Source organism: Crocuta crocuta, unplaced genomic scaffold (assembly GCF_008692635.1).
Source record: "Crocuta crocuta isolate KB4526 unplaced genomic scaffold, BGI_CrCroc_1.0 scaffold3, whole genome shotgun sequence".
Lineage (NCBI taxonomy): Eukaryota > Metazoa > Chordata > Mammalia > Carnivora > Hyaenidae > Crocuta > Crocuta crocuta.
The window spans coordinates 10,163,226-10,186,552 of record NW_027529934.1 but is presented as its reverse complement, the minus strand read 5'-3'; the positions used below and the strand labels follow the sequence as shown (position 1 = coordinate 10,186,552).

The 23,327-nt window shown below is 42.7% G+C and overlaps 1 long non-coding RNA gene across 1 annotated transcript in view; it reads right to left on the bottom strand.

The window, feature by feature from the left end:
* LOC144230898 (uncharacterized) overlaps positions 1-22,643 on the bottom strand; it is a 43,004-nt gene extending 20,361 nt beyond the window's left edge. Inside the window, exons 1-3 of the long non-coding RNA XR_013334920.1 lie at positions 22,511-22,643; positions 10,774-10,861; positions 7,301-7,448 (exon numbers count right to left, since the gene is read on the bottom strand). This is a non-coding gene — a long non-coding RNA (uncharacterized LOC144230898). The remainder of the gene's footprint in view (positions 1-7,300; positions 7,449-10,773; positions 10,862-22,510) is intronic.
* Between the last annotated feature and the right edge of the window lie 684 nt (positions 22,644-23,327).

The window sequence follows — 23,327 nt, the reverse complement described above, 5'->3', positions numbered from 1 at the left end:
CATCACTCTGTCTTCCCTTTAATTTTCATTTTATCCCCGGGAGAGTGAATCTGGGAACAGGTTAGGGTATAGAAACAAACACTGAAGAGTTCCACAACTCAAATAGTGCCAAGGACCCTCAGAGCGGTTAGTTTGAGACCGCTCAGAGTTAGTAATTTACAGTGTCAGTATTGGTTACATGTTTATGTTTTGTGTTTACTAGTATTGAATAAAATCAGTTCTTTTGACATTATCATTTAAAGTAACCCCAAGCCTCTCCTGTTAGTTCCAGTGAGGCCATTTCCTTTTAGCAGCCACTTTCAAATACTGTGATACCGCGCTCTTCATCCGTACTGTTCCTTGAGTTTCTGGGCACAGACATCTTGAAAGTCCTCATAATAACCACTATTATCTATGGGTAATTGCTTTCTTTAAAGATGAGCAAGTTTGAAGTTCTAAGCATCTTACTCAGAGTTCCACGTTTGGTGACCGGGCAAGGGCATGGGAGCCCAGGTCTGTTTCCTGTGCCCATGGTCCTTTCTTTCAGTGGCGCCTTTCAGAAAGTGCCCAGGTCCTTTCTCTCTCTCTCTGTCCTTGCTCCTCCCACCCCATTATGGTTTCTGCTCACCTTTAGCTCAGCCACTACCCTCCCACCTGACCACTTTCTCCGCACTGGGGATTGAAGTTTAGAAACGGTAGCATCTATTCTCAGGTTCTTTGGACCTTAAATCTCATCTCAGCCTGCCTCCATTCCCCTAGGACAATGCACCACTATTTCAGGAAGAGTTTAAAGGATACATAGCATCTCTTGGAAGATTTCAACAGGGAGGTTGTCTTTCTTTCTTGGGTACAGCAAACTTAAGAGTTCTTTCTACTAAGGGAAGCAAAGTAATGTAAGGGTTGAGAATGCTAAGTGTCAGCACCTCCCTGCCAGTAAAGTTCCTAATTCCCAAAGCCTTGCTCTTGATTTACCCTAATAAGCCTGGTGGTCTGTAGTGTTCATCTGCAGTGAAGTAGTAAATGGGAGGCCGCTGATGACCCTTGAGGATCCTCTTAATTCATAAAAGAAGTCACTTGTCACCCCAGATGACAGAAGAATGCTTAAGTCGATGACAAGATGAAATATAATGCTAGATGAAGAAAAATCTAGAACTGTATATAAAGTATGATCTCAACTCTGTTGTATATGTGGAGACTCACTTATTCAACAAAGACTTAGCACCTCCTGTGTGTTAGCTGTTATCTGGTACCTGAGGGTTGGACAGCACATAGTAAAGAAGATAGGAAATAAAATAGTAAATAAATACGATAATGGGTTTATGAAGTAAAAGAACTTCAGGTGAGAGGAATAGTGCTGGAAATCAGCACGGTGTAGAATTCTCTTTTAAAAAACCAAAATATCAACTGTGGTTATTTCTGGATTTGGGCAATTTCTATTTTCCTTATTTATGACTGTCTCTGTTTTCATAAGTTTCCAAAACGAGCATTATGACTTTATAAATAAAAACAGTCTAGGTCAGCTAAAGGATGAAAGGGAGAAAGAAAAATACCACGCCAGAACCCTCCCATCCTGTGTGTGGTTCTGCGCGGTTGAAGTCCCCGGCGCGCCATACAGCTCTCACGGACATAAGCCGTGAAGGACAGCAGAATATGCCACCCCCGAATATGCCACTTTGGCAAATTGATTATTGTGAATTAAAGTTACTTAAGAAACAGCCGATGCAAAAAAAAAGGACACTCTGACCTTCCCTTGTCCTCCTGAAAAGAAGAAATAAATCTCCCATGTGAAAGGTACCCTCCCTGTACCGGTAGGATAGAAGGCATTCTTACACCGGAGAGAGGGAAGTTAGGGCTGAGAGGCTGGTCTGAACAAACCTTGTTACTTGCTACACCAGGTCTTGCCAATTCTTCACATTTTTATTACTTCCTTGCCTAAAAGGTATAAAAGTTGCCTGCTCTGGTCATTTCTTTGAGTTTCATATATTTATGGGCTCCCAGACATACAAAATTAAATTTGATTTTCTCTTGTTAATCTGTCTTATGTCAATCTAATTATTAGACCAGCCAAAGAACCTAACAGGGAAAAAGGGGAAGGCTTTTCTCCTCTACGGCAGCATATAGCTGGGATTCAAAAGTTTATCAGGAAGAGTGTGTGGAATAGGAAAAAGGGAAAGGGATCTAAAACAGCCCTAAGATAGCTGGCATTTAAGGCAATAGGAGAAAGGGTTTGTATAAAACAATGAAAAAGGGCAGGTGGAGAGGGGGGAGGAAGATGAAGACAGAGCAGTATCACAAAAACCAGAAGGAAAGATGATTTCAGGGAAAAAAGGTGGGGAATAATCTGCCCCAAAGCATTCGTGCCAGCAAACTTGCACGTAAGAATGTAGGCTCAGTGGGGCTCTATCATCCAATATTTGAGAACAGCCAGAAAACTAGGTGAAATTTCACCTTAAACAGTGCTCAGGTTGAAATAAAGGTGATAACAAAGGCTTCCAGTTTGTACCCGCGGAGCTGGCAGATCCTGAACCTCCAAATACCTAGGCTCCTCCATTTTCAAGGCACCATTCACCAATCTCCAGTTCTAGATTTTTTATGTGCCCCAAAGGCCTCCTCCAACGGTTGAGATTTTCTGGCTTAACTTTCCAAATGGTGATTATGTGGCTTTCCAAATAGAGATGACTGGTTTAATCAGGCAGGTCAATGGAGGGGAAAAGTCTCATCCATTCACCTTCCTACAATTCTAATGTCAACCATCAACACCTTCTCTGACCTGAGACAATGAAAGTTCCTCTCCCGAACCCCATTCAGATTTCCACTCCATCAACTGGTATGGCCAGACTGCTGACAGCTTCACACCCCAACTTCTTCCTTCTAGGCGTTCCCTGACTCCCACCCAGGATACATCTGTAAGCCTCTGCTCAGCCTATAGTGATTTCTTCAAGTTCCCACAATAATCTAAGAGGACTCATCCGGTCAGCTCTCCGTTCATAGGCAGTATGATGACTAATGCCCTCTTCATAGACCTGATAATAAAAAGAGCTGCCACTTTTTGAATCCTCACTAGACATAAACATACACTGGGCATGCTATATTGGTGAGTCCTTATCCATATAACAACCTAATAAAATGTATGTATTTTCATTTTTAGATCAGGAAAAATAAGATTCAGCAAAGTGGAGTGGTTTGCCCAAAGGCACAAAGCCAGTTAGATGGATATGGGATTTGAGTCTGGATTAATCCAAAATGTTTAATGTTTAGTTTTGAGAGAGAGCACAACAGGGGAGGGGCAGAGAGAGAGGGAGACACAGGATCTGAAGTAGGCTAGGCTCCAGGCTCCACGCTGTCAGCACGGAGCCTGACACGGGGCTCAAACTTACAAACTCTGAGATCATGACCTGAGCTGAAGTCAGACGCTTAACCAACTGAACCACCCAGGTGCCCCGAGTCTAGATTAATCTAAATCGGATTACTACACAGGGTGCCTTTCCTAACGATGCACAGTGATCCATTTGAACCAAGTGTTATTATGGCTGCTAAACAAGGCTGAATCAGAAGAGATCTTTACAATGTTATACTGCTAACCAGCTAGCCACCAAAGGGATCTGGGAATTGAAGGTACTTTGCATTTACCAAAGGGGTAGGAATAGGAGAATGGACTGCTTTCAGATTCAAGCCTATGGTCTCTGGGCCAGAAAATATTTACTTTATTGGAAACCCTTCAAAAGACGGGGAGGTAGGTGTCCCTCTTTCCAAGGCAACTACCAGTTTCTCAGAGCTTTGGCCGAAATATATTATCATCTCCAGTCAGAATGGCCAGACTTAGGAGACATCTGTAAGCCATACAAGAAAACCACAAGAGTGGGTTTACCAGCTCATTACGGGACTGGGAGCCCCTGGAGAAAATGAGAAAGTTTAGCGTACTCATCTTTTCCTCCCCTATACCAGTACCGGGCTCTTGAAGGGCACTCACTAACCTTTTCTGGAGGAATTGAAGGAAATACCTGGTTGTGAACAAATGGACAAACGAAAGAGCTATGATTTGCAGTCACGGAGGTGTGTCCAAAAAATGAGGTACCAGCTTTGAAGACAGCTGTATGAAGAAAATCCTAAAATATTTATTGGAATATTAGAATATTTATTGTCTGTTGGAAGCAGACCTTGTAGGGAACATAACTCATGTAGTGAGCTCAGAGTTTTAGAGCCAAAAGAATTCTGTTTCTATTACATCACGGATTCTCCTCATTGGACAGAACACTGAAACCAGAGGTGGGAAGTGACCTGACTAAGGTCACCCATATCCAGGATTGATTAAGTCTTTAGGTTCTGCTGCAACTTTTTCAAAGCCATTCTCCATGCTTCACAGCCTCAGGACCTTCATTCCTTTGCAAGTTAACATTCAGCCAGTGAGATCATTACTAACTTCAGAGGTGCCCCTGACGTGCCTTTGTGAAACTCCAGGGCTCCACTGAACACAGTTGAAAAACTACCGACTTAGATAATTTATTGTTCGTTATTTAAACTTTAAGCACGTTCAAGCAAAAAAAGTCTTTTAATTCCCAGAAAACTGGGTATTCTCATTGGCAGCATGTATTCTTCTCTTCCTTTCCCGATGAATAAACCCATTAATGAAAGAATACACTGTGTACTTCTTTTGTTCTGTTATTCATCTGAATTAATGTGTGTGGGCAAAGCTCAGATGGGGAGACCAAGATCCAAATCTTGCTGCCTGGTGGGCCCTCTTGTAGGTCTTAAACCCCAGGCTTCTCAAGCTTTCTTTGTGGTGTTGGCAGAAATGGTTCTCTTTAGACCCAAATCACCGAACTGAAATTTCTAAATTTGAACTTCTTCTGGGTAAGATACAGAATGGCAAGGATAGGGGCGCCTGGGTGGCTCAGTCGGTTAAGCGTCTGACTTCGGCTCAGGTCATGATCTCACGGTTCGTGGGTTCGAGCCCCGAGTAGGGCTCTGTGCTGACCGCCAGCTCAGAGCCCAGAGCCTGCTTCAGATTCTGTGTCTCCCTCTCTCTCTGACCCTCCCCTGTTCATGCTGTCTCTCTCTCTCTCTCAGAAATAAATAAAACGTTAAAAAAAAAGAATGGCAAGGATAAATAACCTGTTTGTATTGGTACTGGTAAAGCAATAATGGAAAATTCCAGTCTCATGAACATCTAGAGATGGCTCATGGTTAGCCAGCAGTTTCTAAATCTCTGTAAAATTCTCTAATAGCTGATAGTAATAATGACCACATATTCGATGTTTACTATATGCATAGAACTTATGAGCCCATTATTGTTCCCCATTTTACTGATGAGAAAACTGAAGCCTAGTAGTTGGGATCTTAATGCAAAGAAACACACTCTGGCTAAATCAGGCAGGATGGTAGGGAGATACTGAAGAGAGAGAATTCTCTTGGAGGGTTCCAGTTGTGGCAACAAGGGGAGCTGGGGGAGGGAAGATTTTCTCAATGCGGAAAATCTGAAGATTCTGAGCCAGACGGCTGAGATTAGAATCCTAGCTCTACCCCTTACTCTGTGTGACCTTGACCTGGGCCTCTCAGTTTCCTCATCTGTAATGTAATATTAATAGTAGAACCTATTATTAGCTATTGTGCAAAGTGCAATGCAAATGTGCTTTTAAGTCCCCTCCTGTCCACCGCTGCCGTCCCCTCCCCTCCCCAGAGATTGCTGTCCTTGAGCTTCAACTATAAATTCTAGCCATATTAATCAGTTCTGTGTTATCACTAGTAGGAGCTTTGGCCATGTGATATGTCCTTGGACTTCTGGTGGGTCCGGGCGGAGATGTGGGGAGAGTAACCCACCAGAAGAAACAGACCTAATCATCTCATTCTCTCAAAAGACAGCAGAAAAGATCCTTTGAAACAATAGAAGATTTCAAAAGCCGTATTTGGGGAAGAAACAAAGGAGTGGCCTGGATTATTTTTTTTATAGGTTTTGTGCAACAGGAGACCATTGTAATAAATTAAATCTCAGAAAGAAACAAAGTACATACAAGGGAGCAGGGCCTGCCCTGGGGACGTGTTATTACCCACAAAAGCTCCCGGGGCAGGCCCACCAGGCGGGGGTGCTCACTAGCTCTTCAACACAGTCCCTAAGGAGGCCTCTGAATAATGCTGGCAGCACTGAGCCAGGAACAGCCATGGGAGCTATTACACGAGAGGACCCCCACCTCCCAGAACGGTGCTGTGGAGAGGATGGTAGCCCACTGCTGGGGTTCTGGGCTACAGAGTGCTGGTCTCGGCACAGACACAGAGAATGGGCCCCTAATTGTCAAAGAGCTGTATTGGAACGGTGGTGGAAGGGATTTAGGAAAGAAAGGAAAAGAAGGAAAGGAAAGAGGGAAGAAAGAAAGGAAAGAAGAAGGAAGGAAGGAAGGAAGGAAGCAAGAAAGTAACTAAGGAAGGAAGGAAGAAAGGAAGGAAGGAAGGAAGAAAGAAAGAAAGAAAGAAGGAAGGAAAGAAAGAAGGAAAGAAAGAACAAAAGAAGGAAAGAAGGAAAGAACGAAAAGAAAGAAAGAAAGAAAGAAAGAAAGAAAGAAAGAAAGAAAGAAAGAAGGAGAAAAAGGCAATTATTCCGATAAAGTACTGACTTTACAAGGACGAAAACACAAAGCCATGTTCCTGGGAATTCTCACATCACATCTTTCACAATGTGAAAAAAGCACATTGCACAGCACATCTATCTGGAAAAAGTAGGGAAAGTATCTCCCTCATAGGCCTTGGGCCACACAGAGCCTTATAGATTCAGGCTGGCACATCATTTTTCTCTAGTTCTTTCGGGTTGCATCTTTTTAATTGTTTCTTCCCTCCCACCCCCAAATTTTTCACTGTCACATATAAGAATCAAAATTCCTTCCTGAAGCCTCCTATTTCCACTACTTGCTTGGGAAGTGTCTGATCTTTAATGCAAATCCAGTTGCTTGCCCTGTGACCTTGGCAAGTTACCTAACGTCTCTGAGACTTGGTTTTCTCCTCCATTGAATTTTGCTTGTCTACCCAACGGGTTTTCCTCCATTTTCTCCATTAAGTGGGTCCCACCATGGGATTGACACTCCAGAAACAAAAGCTATTAGATACAGTCTTGCTTTGGCAGCCTCTCTGGCAGCCATGGAGCGAGGTCATAGCTTAAATTCTGTGAGTTGGACCTTTGAATTTGAGGCAGGATCACCTGGAATCTGGCAGCCACTACATTCAGTCTCCAGAGACACAGTGACTACATTTGGGGCCAGGGACACTGACAGTCTATGCCCTGTGTGTGTGTGTGTGTGTGTGTGTGTGTGTTGAGAGGGACTTACTTGTTTCTTACCCCTCAAGCTTCTGCAGAGAAGGTCCTCTCTCGGGTAACACCCTGGCTTGCGTCTCCATATGTTTGTTACCGGATGGGTGAACTGGAAGCCATTTTGTCTGCAGAAAGCCTGCTTCCTGGTCTTTACTGTGTAGTAAAAGGAATCAGCCTGTGAGCGAAAGGGGAAACCTGGTTTTTACTGCTTAGTCAGTTATCGGGCAAGTCAGTCCACCTAAATCTGTAATGAGGTGTTAGCATTCCTATATTGGTCCACAAATCTATCGCTTTTTAAAAACTTCAGTTTCTATATGAGCGTCTTTAATGGAAAAAAGTTCTTTGTAACTTTAATCATAGGATAATCTTTAAATTTATGATTATTAAAAATTAATCATATTTGTGTAACATGAAAAGTCATCTTCACACCAGTAGTATGTGACTTTTACTTTGGAAAGTGTTGTTCTTCTGCTGTAGGGCCTCAGTTGTTTCTTCTTTTTTTTTTTTTTTATGACAATAGCTGTTCTTGTCCCAAGGTGAGAAATGATCAGTTGCATTGAAATGAGCCTTACAATATTTGTACAGCTGTATTTTTTAGTAGGTTTTCATGGCAATTATGCAAATTTTACTTTCTCTTTATTCCTCTTTATTCCTTTATTGAAATCGAGTAGTGTGAGTCCTCCAATTTTGTTATTGTTGAGATTATCTAAGCTATTCTGGGTCCTTTGCATTTACACATAAATTTTAGAATAACTTGTCAATTATTTCAAAAATCTTAGAAGATTCATGGAAAGCAAACGAGGTAATGTATAGGGAAACACTTTTGAAAGAATAACATAGGGGGCGCCTGGGTGGCTCAGTCGGTTAAGCATCTGACTTGGGCTCAGGTCATGATCTCATGGTTCGTGGCTCTGTGCTGACAGTTCAGAGCCTGGAGCCTGCTTCAGATTCTGTATCTCCCTCTCTCTCTGACCCTCCCCTGCTCATGCTGTCTTTTTCTCTCTTTGTCTCTCTCTCTCAGAAATAAATAAAAACATTAAAAATATTTTTTAAAAAGAAAGAATAACATGGTATATTAAGTTATATTTATTATCATTTATGCAACAAAAAGAATCACTCCAGTGGCATGCACCTGTATTTCTACTAAAAGTTAAGAAACAATACTGAGTCATTGAATTTTCTTTTTTTTTAATTATTTTTTAATGTTTTTTTATTTCTGAGAGAGAGAGAGAGACAGCGTGAACAGGGGAGGGTCAGAGAGAGAGAAAGACACAGAATCTGAAGCAGGCTCTAGGCTCTGAGCTAGCTGTCAGCACAGAGCCCGACATGGGGCTTGAACCCACGAACGATGAGACCATGACCTGATCCGAAGTCAGACACTTAACCGACGGAGCCACCCAGGTGCTCCTGAGTCATTGAATTTTCATAGCCTTGCAGATGAGAAAGATAGGTCTTTATCCTCTTCTGAGGTATTCTAAGCTTGTGATTATATGCAGTTTCATATTCAACTGATATCAATTAGATGCCAATCATGTATATATTAGACACATTTATGTCCACTATCTTATTCAGTTTATTTCTCATAAAAATAGTGCCCTCCAATATATCAACATGTGACAATAACTCAAAATTTTTCACACTGTGATTCTACTCTTAAAATTTTATCCTAAGGAAATCATCAAAGACAGCACCCAGACTTATGTGCTAAATACTTTTTGGAGCCTTATTCATAATAACGAAATATTGGGAACAACAAAAATAAACACACCTGAAGGATTTGTCAAATAAGCTATGATGCAGAAACATAATTCAATATTATTGAGTTGTTAAAAACATTTTTAGAGATTCTTTTATCACATGAGAAGATATACATAATATTGTATCAAGAATAAGATTACCGTGGGGTGCCTGGGTGGCTCATTTGGTTGAGCATCTGACTTCGGCTCAGGTCATGATCTCACAGCTCATGGGTTTGAGCCCCGTGTTGGACTCTGTGCTGACAGCCAGCTCAGAGCCTGGAGCCTATTTCAGATTCTGTATCTCCATCTCTCTCTGACCCTCCCCTGCTCACGCTGTCTGTCTGTCTGTCTGTCTCTCTCTCTCTCAGAAATAAATAAAACATTAAAAATTTTTTTAAAAAAGACTAAGATTATTGTTTAAGCATCACAGTTATTATTTTGTTGAAGAATATGAATTAGAAAAAAATAGCTAGAAGCAAATATACCAAAATATACCAAAAAAAAATAACTAGAAGGAAATATTCCAGAAATGATTATTTCTGGAATGATCCTATTAGAGATGACTTTTTGTTCACAGACTTTGCTGGGTTCTAAATTGTTCACAATGAATATGGAATTTTTGCTTTCAGTTTTCCCTTTGGAGGCCAGGAAACACTGAATTGGATTAATTTTCAACTCAGCAGCTACTCTTCTCATTGGCCCATGCACACTCATTATTTATTAATATTTTTATTATAATTAGTGCTTGTAAACACCATGCTCGTTACATAAACCATGATTCAAACAAAAGTTAACATCTAGGGATAGATCCTCTCTCATCCCATTTACCATTTTTCTCAACCCAAAATAACCACCTTCTCAAATCCCATCATCCCATTGTTTTCTTTTTAAAAAATTGTATCTAATCAGTTCATAGCCCGAAAACGCATGTATTTTTTTATTACTGTGGCTTTAACTCTTTGAAGAGGGTAGCAGCCCATGGTTATCTTCTAGGACTTTTTCCACCTAATATCGTATTGCTAAGATTCTTCTACTAGAGCTCATTTATTTTGATGACTATACAATATCCCATTTTGTGAAGATATTATTGGTGATTCTGTTGACTATTTCCAGACATCCCTGTATGTGTCTTCCCAGTGCCCCTGTGGGACAATTTCTCCTGGATGTAAACCTGAGAGCAGCAAAGCTTGTCACAGGGTATGGGAAAGTCTGCCTTTCAAAGGTAATGTCAGAGTGCTTTTCCAAGTGCTATTCCAAGAATATAAATTCCCACCAGCAGTGTGTTAGAGTTCCTACGATCTGTATCCTTACCAGCATTTGGTACTGTTGGTGAATTGCTTTTATATTTTGGAAAAGAACAATGTTTCTAAAAACAAGCACAAAACTAAAACTGCCTTGCTCTCCTTTCCCCCAAATTCTGGGAAAGATTTGGGGCACAGGAGGTGGTATATAAAACGATTCCTCCACCAACAGCTTTTCAAAACCTTCTAGTTCTAGAAACGCTCTGCTAGCAATGAAGTGGAAACAGTGCGGGGGTTGTGAGAAGGTAGAGAAACTGCAAAATTTTGTGTCATGGGGACTCTTTCCAACAGATGAGGAAATTATTCTGTAGGTCTGAATTAGAAACCTCTCTCCTACTCTCCCTCTCTCTCTTCATCTCTCCCTCTTCTGAGATACAAACACTGGATCATTTTTATTTTCTGTACTATGTTCCCAAGACATTCGCTTTGCAACCCTCTTTGCAAATATCAGAGAACTGACCTGCTTATCGGATGTTTTCCTTTTCCTGACTGCGGAGTGAGAACCCACCAGTGATGCTGAGTGGGGTGACGGCTTCGCTGCACAAGCACTGTCAAGAAAAAGAAAGTCAGCACCGTATGAGGTGGAAGGCCTATTCCCCATAGTGCACCCTGCCTGCCTCTCCGTTCAGATCTGAGCCCTAGTTTCCATCACTGTGCAGTAACCTGGAATGTGATACAGAGCGCCAGATGGAGATGAGGATGTATGTGTGCCCATCGAATCTGACAAAGGTAGGCAGCCCATTTTCAAATATATGCAAAAAACAACCAGGATAGGCTTGAGGGCCAGACCGATTCACAGCCAGGAATGATCACACAGCCCAGAGGCTGACTCCCGGAGGCGGAGCTCCAGAGCAAGGTCACAAGGTAAACCAACCAGCCATGAGATACCGGTTTTCCCAGTTCGGTTTAGTAAGGTCCTCTCAGGGCTCTAGGAAAAGTAGGAGAGACCCGGAGGCAGTTAACATCCCACCTTACTTTAGATAGAAATAGAGGAGCTTCAAAATAGTCTATTTAACATATTTGGTTCCACAATTAATTTGCTTATGAAAAAGTTTCCTCTATTTTAAAGAAGGTTTAGAAATCACTGAGGTCTAAAGGAAACAGAGGTGTAGATTTGAAATTCCCTTCGGAGCAGCAGAATTCTATGGAATGAGGTTAGACATGGATTCGACATCTCACAAGGCAGATTCAAGTGATTCCAAAACCAACCAAGCACAAAACAAGGCTTGAATATTCTGATAAACATTAAGGAGGAAAACCCAAGACTCTTACTCCAATATGAGGAAGATTAATGAGGGGAAGGAAAGAGTGCCAGTTTTGTTCACCATTGTTATTTTCATGCCTGGGGCTGTGCCTGATACATATGAGTATTAAAAATATTTGATAGAGGAAGAAAAAGAAAGATGGAAGCAAGCATATCATATGGGCAGGGCAAGGTCTCTTTACAAAATAGTTCCAAGACTTTTCTAACTAATAAACATGCGCGTGCACGCACACACACACACACACACACACACACACACAGAAAGAACCTCTTGTTTTTCACCATGAAGAAAGATCCAGAATACCAGTGAGCAAACATTTACTTCCTCTAGAGAAAAAAGCCCAATAACGTATCTGTGACACATCCCATTTCAAACAGCGCTAGTTCTTTGAACCTTCTAGGAAAAATTGGTTGTGAAATGAACCTCTAAGAATTGAATGAGCTCACCTGCTATCTGGAGCTGTCAATGGATAAATTACATTTTTAAGAGCAAGTGCCAAAAATGATTTGGGCTTAGCAGTAATTGATTCTAAGCCATTCGATCTGGAGGTAGAGAAGGAAAAGCTCTACACTTGGTCCCTGACCATCATCTGAAATCACCAGTGCATAGGAGGGCACTCTCCCCCCCGTTTGCAACAGCAGGGACAGCTGAGTAGGCGGAATGCAGGCTTTTTTTTTTTTTTTTTTTGCAAGGATCAAAAAGAGGCCGTAAATCAGCACATATTTTAAACAAAGGACATAAAACATTGCTCCATTTGGCACCCTCTTTGACAAAAAAAGAAAACTCTGTATATATTCAAGAAACCACACTTAACTGACTCCAACTCTGAGGCAGGATAAGATGCTGGTTCATTATAAGGACCAGTTAGTGAGCCTCTATTTTGAGTATAAGCAGCAAAACCCAAAACTGGGGTTCAATTCATAGAATGAAAGGTTGACGCAAGCTCACCATAGGGACAAGACCCAGTCTTACTTATATTCGTCTGAAAGTCCTGCACGAGTTGACAGGCTGTGAATGCTCCGTGGGCCTGGAATCAGGCAGATAGCCCTGCACATTTCAGGCTGGCCCTCACCAGGAAGGGAATAAGCACAGAAATCAAGGCAACATGTTTAGTAAACCAATAGGGCAATAGTTTGAAAGGAATAAACTACATTCACAGTGCTTTCCGGTGGGTTTAAATTCATAAGTTGCACTGGACCCTACCAGTCAGGGCAAACCACAGGTTTTTTCAGGGAAAAAAATCTTTATTAGATTATTACACATTTTTGAGGTTTTAAAATAAAATCAACTACATGAGAAGACATGACCAAAATCCAATCCGAGAGAAGTGATCTGCAAAATTGAAGACATTTGTGCTGAGGTAGAAGGGTTGGAAAAAAGAGAGGTGTCATCTGGATTTAAGCTTCCGCATTCACACTCAGCCGGTTCATGCCTGGTTGATTATGTCCCCAAATCTTACCTCATTCATGATTGTATCTGCCAAACGCTGGGCCTCCCACAAAGATGTGAGTCTTTTGGATGCAGTAATAAGTTTATATAAGATATGAAGCCAATACATTCTAAAGTTGACCCCTTCCAAATTCTATTAATACATGGTCTCGGCAGCTTAGCCAAAGTTTGCGTTCTTGCTGGTTCCCCTGCCTCAACAAACCAGGAACATGTGGATATGGCTTGCATCCCCTCAAGCATGGAACAGATAGAACTCCTCGTTCACTATTTATGAGTCCCTAGTCTGTGCCAGGCACTTTGTAGGGCCTGAGAAGACAATGATAACAAAGTTAAGTTCCAACCTCCATGAAGCCTCCCTTCTAGCTCATGACGGAGATTAGAGAGGGGCAGTGCATGTCTTGAAGGATCAGGCATGGTTTTAAGCACCCAGAGATCATGTTTTTCAAAAGTCACTTGGAAGATTAGACCTTCTCTTTCTGTGTCTTTTCTTCACCACTCAATCCACTAGTTCAATGGTGGACACACGTCCCAGTACAGCTAAATACGGGCAAAGAGGAAGGGGACATTATTTATCTGACCCCAAATCTTCATCTCAAGAGACATAAGTAGAGAATTTACTATATTTTTTGAGGGTGGGGGAGAGAGAGAGAGACAGAGAGGGAATCCCAAGCAGGCTCTGTGCTGTCAGCGCAGAGCCTGGTGCAGAACTCCATCTCGGAATCGTGAGATCATGACCTGAGCTGAAATCAAGAGTCAGATACTCAACCGGCTGAGCCACCTGGGCGTCCCAGAGATGAAATCATCATAATACAATGCTGACACCAATTGCAGTGATAAAATTTCCCCCAGCGAGTCCCCATTCGCAGATTCTCCTTATCCACAGATTTTCTGTGGAAGGAGGACTTTAGCTGTAGAAGTTGCAAATAAGCAAGGCATTTCCTGGGGAGAGTTTCAATTGAGAATAGGGCTAAATATGTGCCTTATGAACACTGGGACTTCTCAATGGGCAGGTCATGAAAAGTCTGGATCAGAGCAGCGGTCTCCAGAGAAATAGGAGATAAAACAGCAAGAGGTTGTGTTTCCGAGAAAAGGTTCCAGTAAGAGTTAGTGTCTAACCATGCACGTGGAATTGAGAGGCTAAGAGCTGTTTGTGCTTTGGCCAGTAGAAGTTCATTCATGACAGGAAAGAATAGTTTCAGTCAACAGGTGGAGGAAAAGCCTGGATGCCATGGGTTGAGGGGGAGATGGTGATAAGGCAGCAAGAGGCCTTGAGAGTAGACTCCGTGAAGAATGATCGCACTCACCTCCTAACTGGCTTCCTAGCCTCTACTCCCTCCTGCACACCACTTGCACATAAGGAAACACTCTCAGGCTTAACATCCTTTGATAGCACTATTATCACCTGCACAAAAAATATCACACTTGTTGTTGTTGGGTTTTTTTTTTTAAGTTTATTTTGAGAGAGAGAGCCTGGGTAAGCAGGGGAGGGGCAGAGAGAGAGAGAGAAGGAGAGAAAATTCCAAGCAGGCCGTACAGTGTCAGTGCAGAGCCGAACTTGGAGCTCTCTCCCATGAACTGTGAGATCATGACTTGAGCCAAATTCAAGAGTCTGATGCATAACTGACTGAGCTGCCCAGGAGTCCCTAAATGTCACACTTCTTAGCACAGATTTCCCATCCTAGCTGATCCTGAGTTTCAGATACTTGCTTAACTACCACTCTTTGCCACTGGCTTAGCTCCTAACAGATATCATCCCTTCAAGGAAGGTACCATCTCTTGTTTGACACTTAATGTCACCCCAACTTCTACCCATTCCTATATGGCACTCAACTCATGTTAGCTGAACGAATGGAAAAATACGAGAGTGATGAATGAACGAATGAATGAATGAATGATATCAATAATGACTGTCTTTGTTACAATGGATTTCTGAGTCCCAATATGGCGGTTGAAGATAATCTATAGTTTTCCTTCGTGAAATGTCTCATCTAGTTGAAAGAAAGAATTCCTATATAAATCCAACATCCTGTTATTACCTAGTCATCATTGAAGTGTCTTATTTTTGGAGTTTCAGTTATCTGGGTGCTTCCTCATTAAAATTAGATAAGTCCAGTTGACATGAAGATCTCTGAGAGGACTCTCTCGGTGATATGGCAACGGTGCCTGGAAGCACTACCTGCTATCGGGGCATTAGGATAGAACACGTGTCCAGTTCTGTCAAACCTCTGAGTCATGCTTGTGGGATCAACCGAATCACCAGGATGATAATCGACTTTGCTCTGTGATTCCCCTGTTGGCACATCTATTTCAGGTCTTCTGGCAGAGCTGGGGACTTGCTCTACTAATTCACTATGACGTTGCTTTCTAATTAGGCGTCCTGACACAGCAGGCTTTCTGGTCTTGAACGGTTCCTTTGTTTCTTTAACGTGCCAGCAAGCTGTCTGACTTTGAGCTGCCTGATTTCAGATATGTTACCTGCAGCGTAAAATCAGAACACAGATAAGGCCTTCAGCCCAGTGTGTGGCACCTCGGGGTGGGGGGGGTCTTTGAGAAATGTTTGTCGCATTTCCCTGTTCGTCTGTGCCTTCGGAACCTCTGGTGTTTTAGTTAACCTCAGAGATAACGTATTACCTTTGGAAGGCTTAAATTTTTCTTCATCCCAAAGAGAGGCCAATAATCCTATGAACAGAGCCTACGTGGATTTCCTTTTATCCTCATTTCCTTTTGTCCTTACGGTAACGCGACAGTAACACATTTTTACTTTCTCTGTTTTCTAGAGGAAGAAGCTGTAGCCGAGAAGTTAAGTACTGAGGTTACGAGCGGGGAAGGAAGAGCGGTGAACAAGGACCCACACCTGCCTCTCTCCACAAGCACCACGGTGGTTGTGGTGTTCGACCACCACGTGCGCTGCCCCCCACAAGCACGCTCTGAGTGGCCAGCACTGCACTGGAGACCGTGTGGGACACAGAGATGGAGGAACCCCAGCTCTGTCCTTAAATGGCATTCTTCCTGGCCCGAAGGAAATGGGACCCCGGGTGTTAAGTGCCAACACTCTCGGAGCCCGGGGAAGATTCCAGACCCAGAGCCCGGCCCTTCCTAACCCCTTGCTCTGGGTTGTGCCCGCGGAGCCCCATCTAGAAGGTGGAGGAGGAACTTCCTGCTTGCCCCCCCTCTCCAGCCCCACCCCCACTTGGGCCCAGAGGGGAGACGACAGCAGGCGCCGCTGCCCCCTCGGGGTTCTGGGAGCCCATTGTCTAATTTTGCTCAGGCCTGGCCTGCTTCCCTTCCAGCCCGGGCCGCGTGGGCAGAGCACACGCTAATTGGCAGGGCTGCTCCGAATACTGAGGAACACGGAGCTGCCTGTTCGCCAGCGGGAAGGCCGTGTTCCCAGCTCGTGCCCTGCCGTTTCCCGGCGCCCCGGCAAAGCCACCTGCCCGCACAGGTGTAACGGATGAAGGGCGCCCAGGGAGAATCGGGTGCCGACAGCTCGGCAGAGACGACCCCCAGGGGAAGGGAGGCGGCTGAAACCCCAGCTCAGGGTGCTTGGTCCCCAAGGAGGAGACCCGACCTGGGGAGAGGAGGGAAGGGTTCCCGCAGAGCAGAGCGCGAGGGCTGCAGGCCTCAGGGTCCCGGTCCCCAGGTTCCTGCGGGCACGCGGGGCACAGGAGGGGCTGAGGAAACGTCTGGACCTGGCGGCTGTCGGGCGCCTGTGCTTCAGCTGCACGCGGAGTTGCTTGACCTGCGCACAGGAGCCGCTCACAGACAGGAGCCCTGGGGGAGAAAAGAAGCTCCGCGCCGCAGAGAAGGCGTGGACCTGGGGGCGGACAGAGCTACTTCAGCTCCCGGCCGTGCCGCTGACTGGAAGTAACAGCACCGTGACTGCACTGGTAACACTTGGGACAGCCCTTTCAGGGGAATTATCTTTTCATCTTTGTTTTATAGGAAACGGGGGCGCCTGGGTGGCTCAGGTCATGATCTCGCAGTCCGTGGGTTCGAGCCCCGCGTCGGGCTCTTTGCTGACAGCTGGCTCAGAGCCTGGAGCCTGCTTCAGATTCTGTGTCTCCCTTTCTCTCTGGCCCTCCCCTGCTCACACTGTCTCTCTCTCTCTCAGAAATAAATAATAATTTTAAAAAAAACATTAAAAAAGAGAGAGAGAGAAATGGAAGCCCTTGCCCATGGAGACAACCTCAGAGTACCGGTGCCCGGCCTGACTGGATTCTGCCTGGCAGAAGTCCACACGCTCTTAACCACCGGGCCTCCCAGGAAAAGATGCTCCAAGTGGGAATGTGACGTATGAGACAGACAGTACCTGACCTCGTAGAGAATGAGTTTCTTAGTTTCATCATCTCGAACTCGGGATTAATAATATGCGTCTTCGAGTTTTTTGTGAAAATTAGAGCCGATATAAAAAGGCGCAGGGGAGAGGTCCTTGAGGTTGGAGAGAGGGCAGGGGCGAGGCCCATCCCTCTCTGGGCGCGAACTGCAGGGCCCAGGCTTGTTGCTGCTGTTCTTTTAAATTAAACATCTTTCAAAAAACAACACACTGAATCAAAATGGAACAATTGTTGAGTCTGAATGATGAGCTCATGGTTTGGTTTTATTTTTGTATTTTCCAAATTCAAATCATATGCATTCCATTTTTCTGTGTAATTAGAATACACGTTGATGCATTAATTATTCAAAATAGAGAAACTGAAAGAAAGAAAAATCTTTACTTTCCATTACCGAGAGATGACTTCTGTTAAAACAGTTTTTCTTTTTTCCTTTTTCCAGTGTTTTATTATTTTCCTTTTTTGTTAGGTTTTATATTTATTTTGAGAGAGAGAGAGAGTGCACACACACAGGAGAGCAGGGAAGGGGCAGAGAGAGAGAGTCCCAAGCAGGCTCTGTGCTGTTAACTCAGAGCCTGACGTGGGGCTCACTCTCATGAACCTGTGAGATTCTAACCTGAGCCTAAATCAAGATTTGGATGCTTAACTGACTGAGTCACACAGGCACCCCACTTATTTTTATTTATTTATTTATTTTTACAAAATTGGTATCATCCTGCATTTCCTGTTTTTAAAATGTAATATATCATGAACACTTTACCATGACATCAAATAACTTAATACATATGAGATAAATGGTCGCTTTTAAATTTTCTTTGCGAGGTGGTTCATTACTTTTGTAGTGGAAAAAAAAAATTCTACTTAAAAGAGCTTGGCTGTGTTAAAAACATATTTGTGCTTCCGTTTGGGGGTGCACTGCTTTGCCCAAAGGTGTAGTGGGTCCTATATTTTACGTGTAGCTCAGGTCAAGTGGAGGGTGATAACCCACCAGTATGAATCATGACATATAAAATGGAAATAGGAATAGTTGGTTTTGTGTGGACTAAATGAGGTCAGGTATGCGATGTCCCTAGGAGACTGTGCGCTGTATCAAGTGCTCAGTAATGACCAAATTGTGTCAGTCAATGACGTTGCACAGAGAACAAGATGGGTGTCGGCTGGGAATCGGAGGCCCACCCTACCTGTGTTGTGCTGGAGGTAACTCTTACGGGCTCTCTTACAAGCCCGTTGTTAAATACTCAAGGACTTTCAAGCTGGTTTGTTACACAAAGGTTGTGAAGCCATCAGTAGGTTGAAATCAGTCTTAATGGGAGCATTTACACCATGGAAATGGCCAAGCAGCAAATGCTACAAATCAGGGCTATTTCTTTGTGGATTTATTGATGTCTTTTGCCAACACACCACTGATAGGAATAATCCAGAGACAGGCTGTGCGGCTCCCAGGGTGGCTGGAGCCCTGCAGAAAATGCTTCTGAGGCTGGTGTAGTCGATTTTGTACAGATGGTGTGTGACAAGCATGAGCTGAAATCCCGGGCTCATGGCTGCTCTGACTGGCAGGAGGAATAGGGAAGCATAAGCACCGGGGAGCCTAAAAGAGCAAACCAGAAGAGTTCTTGTTTATTCTCCCAGAACAGAAATAATTGGGCAAAGGAGGAGGCAGCAGGAGATAGGGGCGCTTGTCATCTAGGATGACAAGGACCGGATAGTGTGAGAGAATGGGAAATTAAGGGTTGGAGAGAAAACCTTGCCCAAGAGTAGGCTGTGGGAAGGGGTTGAGGAATGAATGTGCACAGAAAAAATTAAAAAACAAACAACAACAACAACAAAAACAATCAAAAGGTGTAGTATAGAAGGGAAAACTTAACATCACAAAAATGTTATTTTCCTCAATAGTAACGTGTATAATTAACAGAATTTTAATTAGAGTTTTTACTTAATTGGATACATAATCTTAAAATTCATTTGGAAGATTAACTGTCCAAGAATAGCCATAAAATAATGAGGAAAGGATAGGAAGAAGGCCTTCTCTATCAGAAAATAAGTATTCACTAAGGCCACTGTAATACAAACAGTGCAGTGTAGCATAGGAATTTTTAAAAATCTATAAAATTCCTGAAACAGCATAATGAACCCAGAAATAGATCTTAATAAACAAAGCAAGGTAATATACAAAATGAAATGGTAATATTTGAATCCAGTAGGGAAGAACTGATAAATGTAATAAATGGTGCTGACACCATGTGCTATATATCTAGAAAAAGTAAAGTTGGATCCCTATCTCACACCATATTCAAAAAAGGAAGTTTTGGGACCCCTGAGTGGTTTAGTCAGTTAAGTGTCCAACTCTTGATCTCAGCTCAGGTCATGATCTGGAGGTTTGTGGGCTCCAGCCCCACATCACGTTTGGCGCTTACAGTGCAGTCTGCTTAAAATTCTCCCTCTCTCTGCTCCTCCACTTTGTACGCATGCACGTGCACGCACATGTGCACACACTTGCATATGCGTGTGCATGTGGGCGCACACGGTCTCTCTCTCTCTCTCTCAAAATAAACTTTTTTTTTAAAAAAGGAAGTTTTGATTGTACAAAGCTCTAAAGTAATAAAAAAAACCAGTTTAAATAGAAATTTCAGTGCACATAATAAAACCTGCCTGTTGGGGAGAGTATTTTTATTAAGACAGAAAAACCAGAAGCCATATACACCTATATATAAATGATTGACACTGAAAGATAAATTCATATATTGGGATCCACAAAATAGAGTGACTCCCTGTGGACCAACCCACGTCACCGATTGAAATCTAAGTCAGCCTGGACTTCTGGGAGACACCTGTCAAGGAAATCTAACACACTAATCACAATTCTCCAACTCAGCTTTAGCCAGCTTACTTTACTGGAGAAAATAGGACCTGCTGGTGTTCTCAAGAACTCTCCTAGCTTGTAGCTAAGCAAGCTGTTTCCAAGTTTCTTTTCTGCCACTGTCTAAAGCTTGCTCTTACCCAAAATTCCTTGGGAAAAGCACTCCACTACTTGCGAGGCACCGTCTCCCCCAATCCATGGACTGTTTTCCCTTGAATAAAGGACATCAAACTCATTACTACATTTTTTTGGGGGGTCATTTGATGGCACAAATTTTTTAAAACTTTTGTATGGTAAAAAATACAAACAAAGTTAAAAGACAAATGATACATTTAAAGGAAAGTATTTGCAAGAAAGATTATAGATACAGAATTTATAGTTAATACCTACTATATCAAAGAGCTCTTCACATTAAGAGTCAAAAAGCACTTTAGTAGGAAAGTGGATAAGAGATACAAATGAGCAGTTTTTGGAAAAGCGATTCCAAATATCCATAAATGCATAAAACACTGGAGCCTAGTGTAGCAATTGGAGTGGTTAATCTTTTTTGGAGACAGACTAGCTGGTGGTGTGACCTTGGCCAAGTTATTGAACTTTCCTGTGGCTCCATTATATCATCTTATAAATGGGGACACTCAGAATACCTGTCACATAGTGTTGTTATAAGGATTAAGAACTACTATACGTAAAACACTCCATACAGTGCATGGCACATAGTAAGCCCAGTGCAGAGGAAAGCATTATGTAAGTATTGGCTATTGTATGAGCTGGAGGAATGCAAATTAGAGTAACAGAGCAATAGCACTCCTTACCCATCAGGCTAGCAAACATTAAAACAGTGACTATCTTGCTGCTGGGAATTCATCGGAATTCATCAGAAGAGACTTTATTGCTAGTTGGAAACATAGAATGTTATGATCATTCTTGGAGCACCTTCTGAGAGTATCTCCAAGCATTTGAAGTCCATCGAACTTTTGACTCAGCAATTCAACTCCTAGGAGTCTATTCTGTAGAAATAAAGCCACTGGTACACCGCAGCCTTGTATTAGCAAACAACGTGAAGCAAAATGAGAACCTATCGAAAGGGGAAGGATTGAGTAAAATCATGGCATATTCCCAACCCTGTAGTATTATGCAGTCTTTAAATAGAACGCCTTTGAGCTTTGCCAATTGATTTGGAGAGATTTTCACAGTATGTTTTTAAGTGATAAAAGCAAAGTATAGAGAAAGTATAGGGGGAAAGTGTTATCATAAAGCAAATATTGGCAACTTTATATACATGTACACGTGTTTGTACATTGTTATATGAACATAAGAATGTTAGAAAGACCAAACACAGTTATTGAGTGTCTGCCTTTACTTCATGTTCTGGTCATACTGTATACACATAGATATGTATATATGTATATAAACTCAAAGAAGTATGAGGAAGAGGATTGAAATGACCTGAAATCCCACCATCTGGAGATAATCGCTACCATCAACATTTTAGAGATCATCCTTCATATATCTCTTTGCACATATTCACAATTTTCTGTAGATGTGGTGTGTGATATCATGATATAAGCTATGTGTATTTGGTTTATGACCAGGTTATCAGCACAAGAGATTCTGAAAGTCTTGGTATTTCCAGAGTGGCAGGCGTGAGAGGGACAACTTCTGTTATTCCTAATAAGCTTCTATCATCGCTAGCGCATCCTGAGTTTATGCTAATGATGTGACCTAAGGAGCGCCCCTACCTGGGTTCCGGTCAGGGCTAGTTGCTGCAGGAACCAAGCAGTGATTACAGGTTTGGAGCTTTCAACCCTCCTCCACCCCCACCCCTGCGGAGGGGAGAGAGGCTAGAATTGAGTTAATTAACCAATTGCCAATGATTTAATTAATCATGGATAAGTAATGAAACCTTTATAAAAATCCTAAATGATGTGGTTCAGAAAGAGCTTCTGGACTGGTGGATGCATCCATGTGCCAGGAGTGTGGTGTGCTGCCAAATTCACGGGAACAGAAGAAGCTCCCGTGGTCAGGGCCCTTCCAGACCTTGTCCTATGTACCCCTTCATCTAGTTGTTCATTTGTAACCTTTGTAATATCCTTTATAATAAACTGGTAGTGTCAGAATGGAATTAAATTATAGGATACCCAGCTGATGTTCACAGAGAATTGGAGAATTGCTTGGTGTGGAAACCCGACACATTTAGAAGTGCCATGTGTAGAAACAGATCTTAATAGGGTTAATGCTGCTTTTATCATGTGTTCCTTTTTGAGGGGATCCCAGCAAAATCACACTGAGTCTTACCTGCCAGAAGAGACCCGGACTACAAGTCAGGAGATGCTGAAAAGTGATGGCACTTATCACCTAATTAACTCCATATGTGGGAGCAAGTCATTTCACTTCTCTGGGCTCCAGTTCCTCCCATAAAATGGCACTATTTAGTAGGTGGTCTCTGAGGTTCCTTTCTGGAATTTGGAATTTGGAATTCAGCACTCCTATACTGTTGGCTGTGAGAAAGCCAGCCTAGTATACAGAAGGGTTTAGAATCAGACAGCCCTAAAGTTCAACACCAAGGTGATGTTACTGTTACACTAATAATGAAGTGCTTCACTTGAAAAATGGGGAAATAATCATCACATTGTACAATTGTAAATATTGGAAAACAAACGTAAATCACTGAACACAGAGAGCAGGTACTCTCTCAGATCTAATGCCACTTAAGAGACAAATTATTTTTTAACAAACAAATTAAAATAATGGATGTTGCATCATGCCTAAAGGGCTACTTTGTTATTTTTAAGGTGAAACAGTTTAAAATAGGATATGAAATTCGATGAAGGGAAATTGAGAAATGATGAAACACAATACCCTTGCGGTTTCTTCAGAGAGCTCATTTCAGAACAGTTTGTAGATGGGAACTTTTGGAGAGGTCTGTCCAGGTCTACCCAGACAGGTGCTGCTATAATAACACCTTCCTGGGTTTCAGCAAAATGAAGGGAGTTTTGTTAAGTTTCAACGGAGCAAAGAGCAATTTTAGTCAGGCTAAAAAATGAGTTTATTTGGGAATAGCAGAGGAATCGCAATTTGGGACGGGAAAGCTGTGGTGACCCACAGGCCAGTC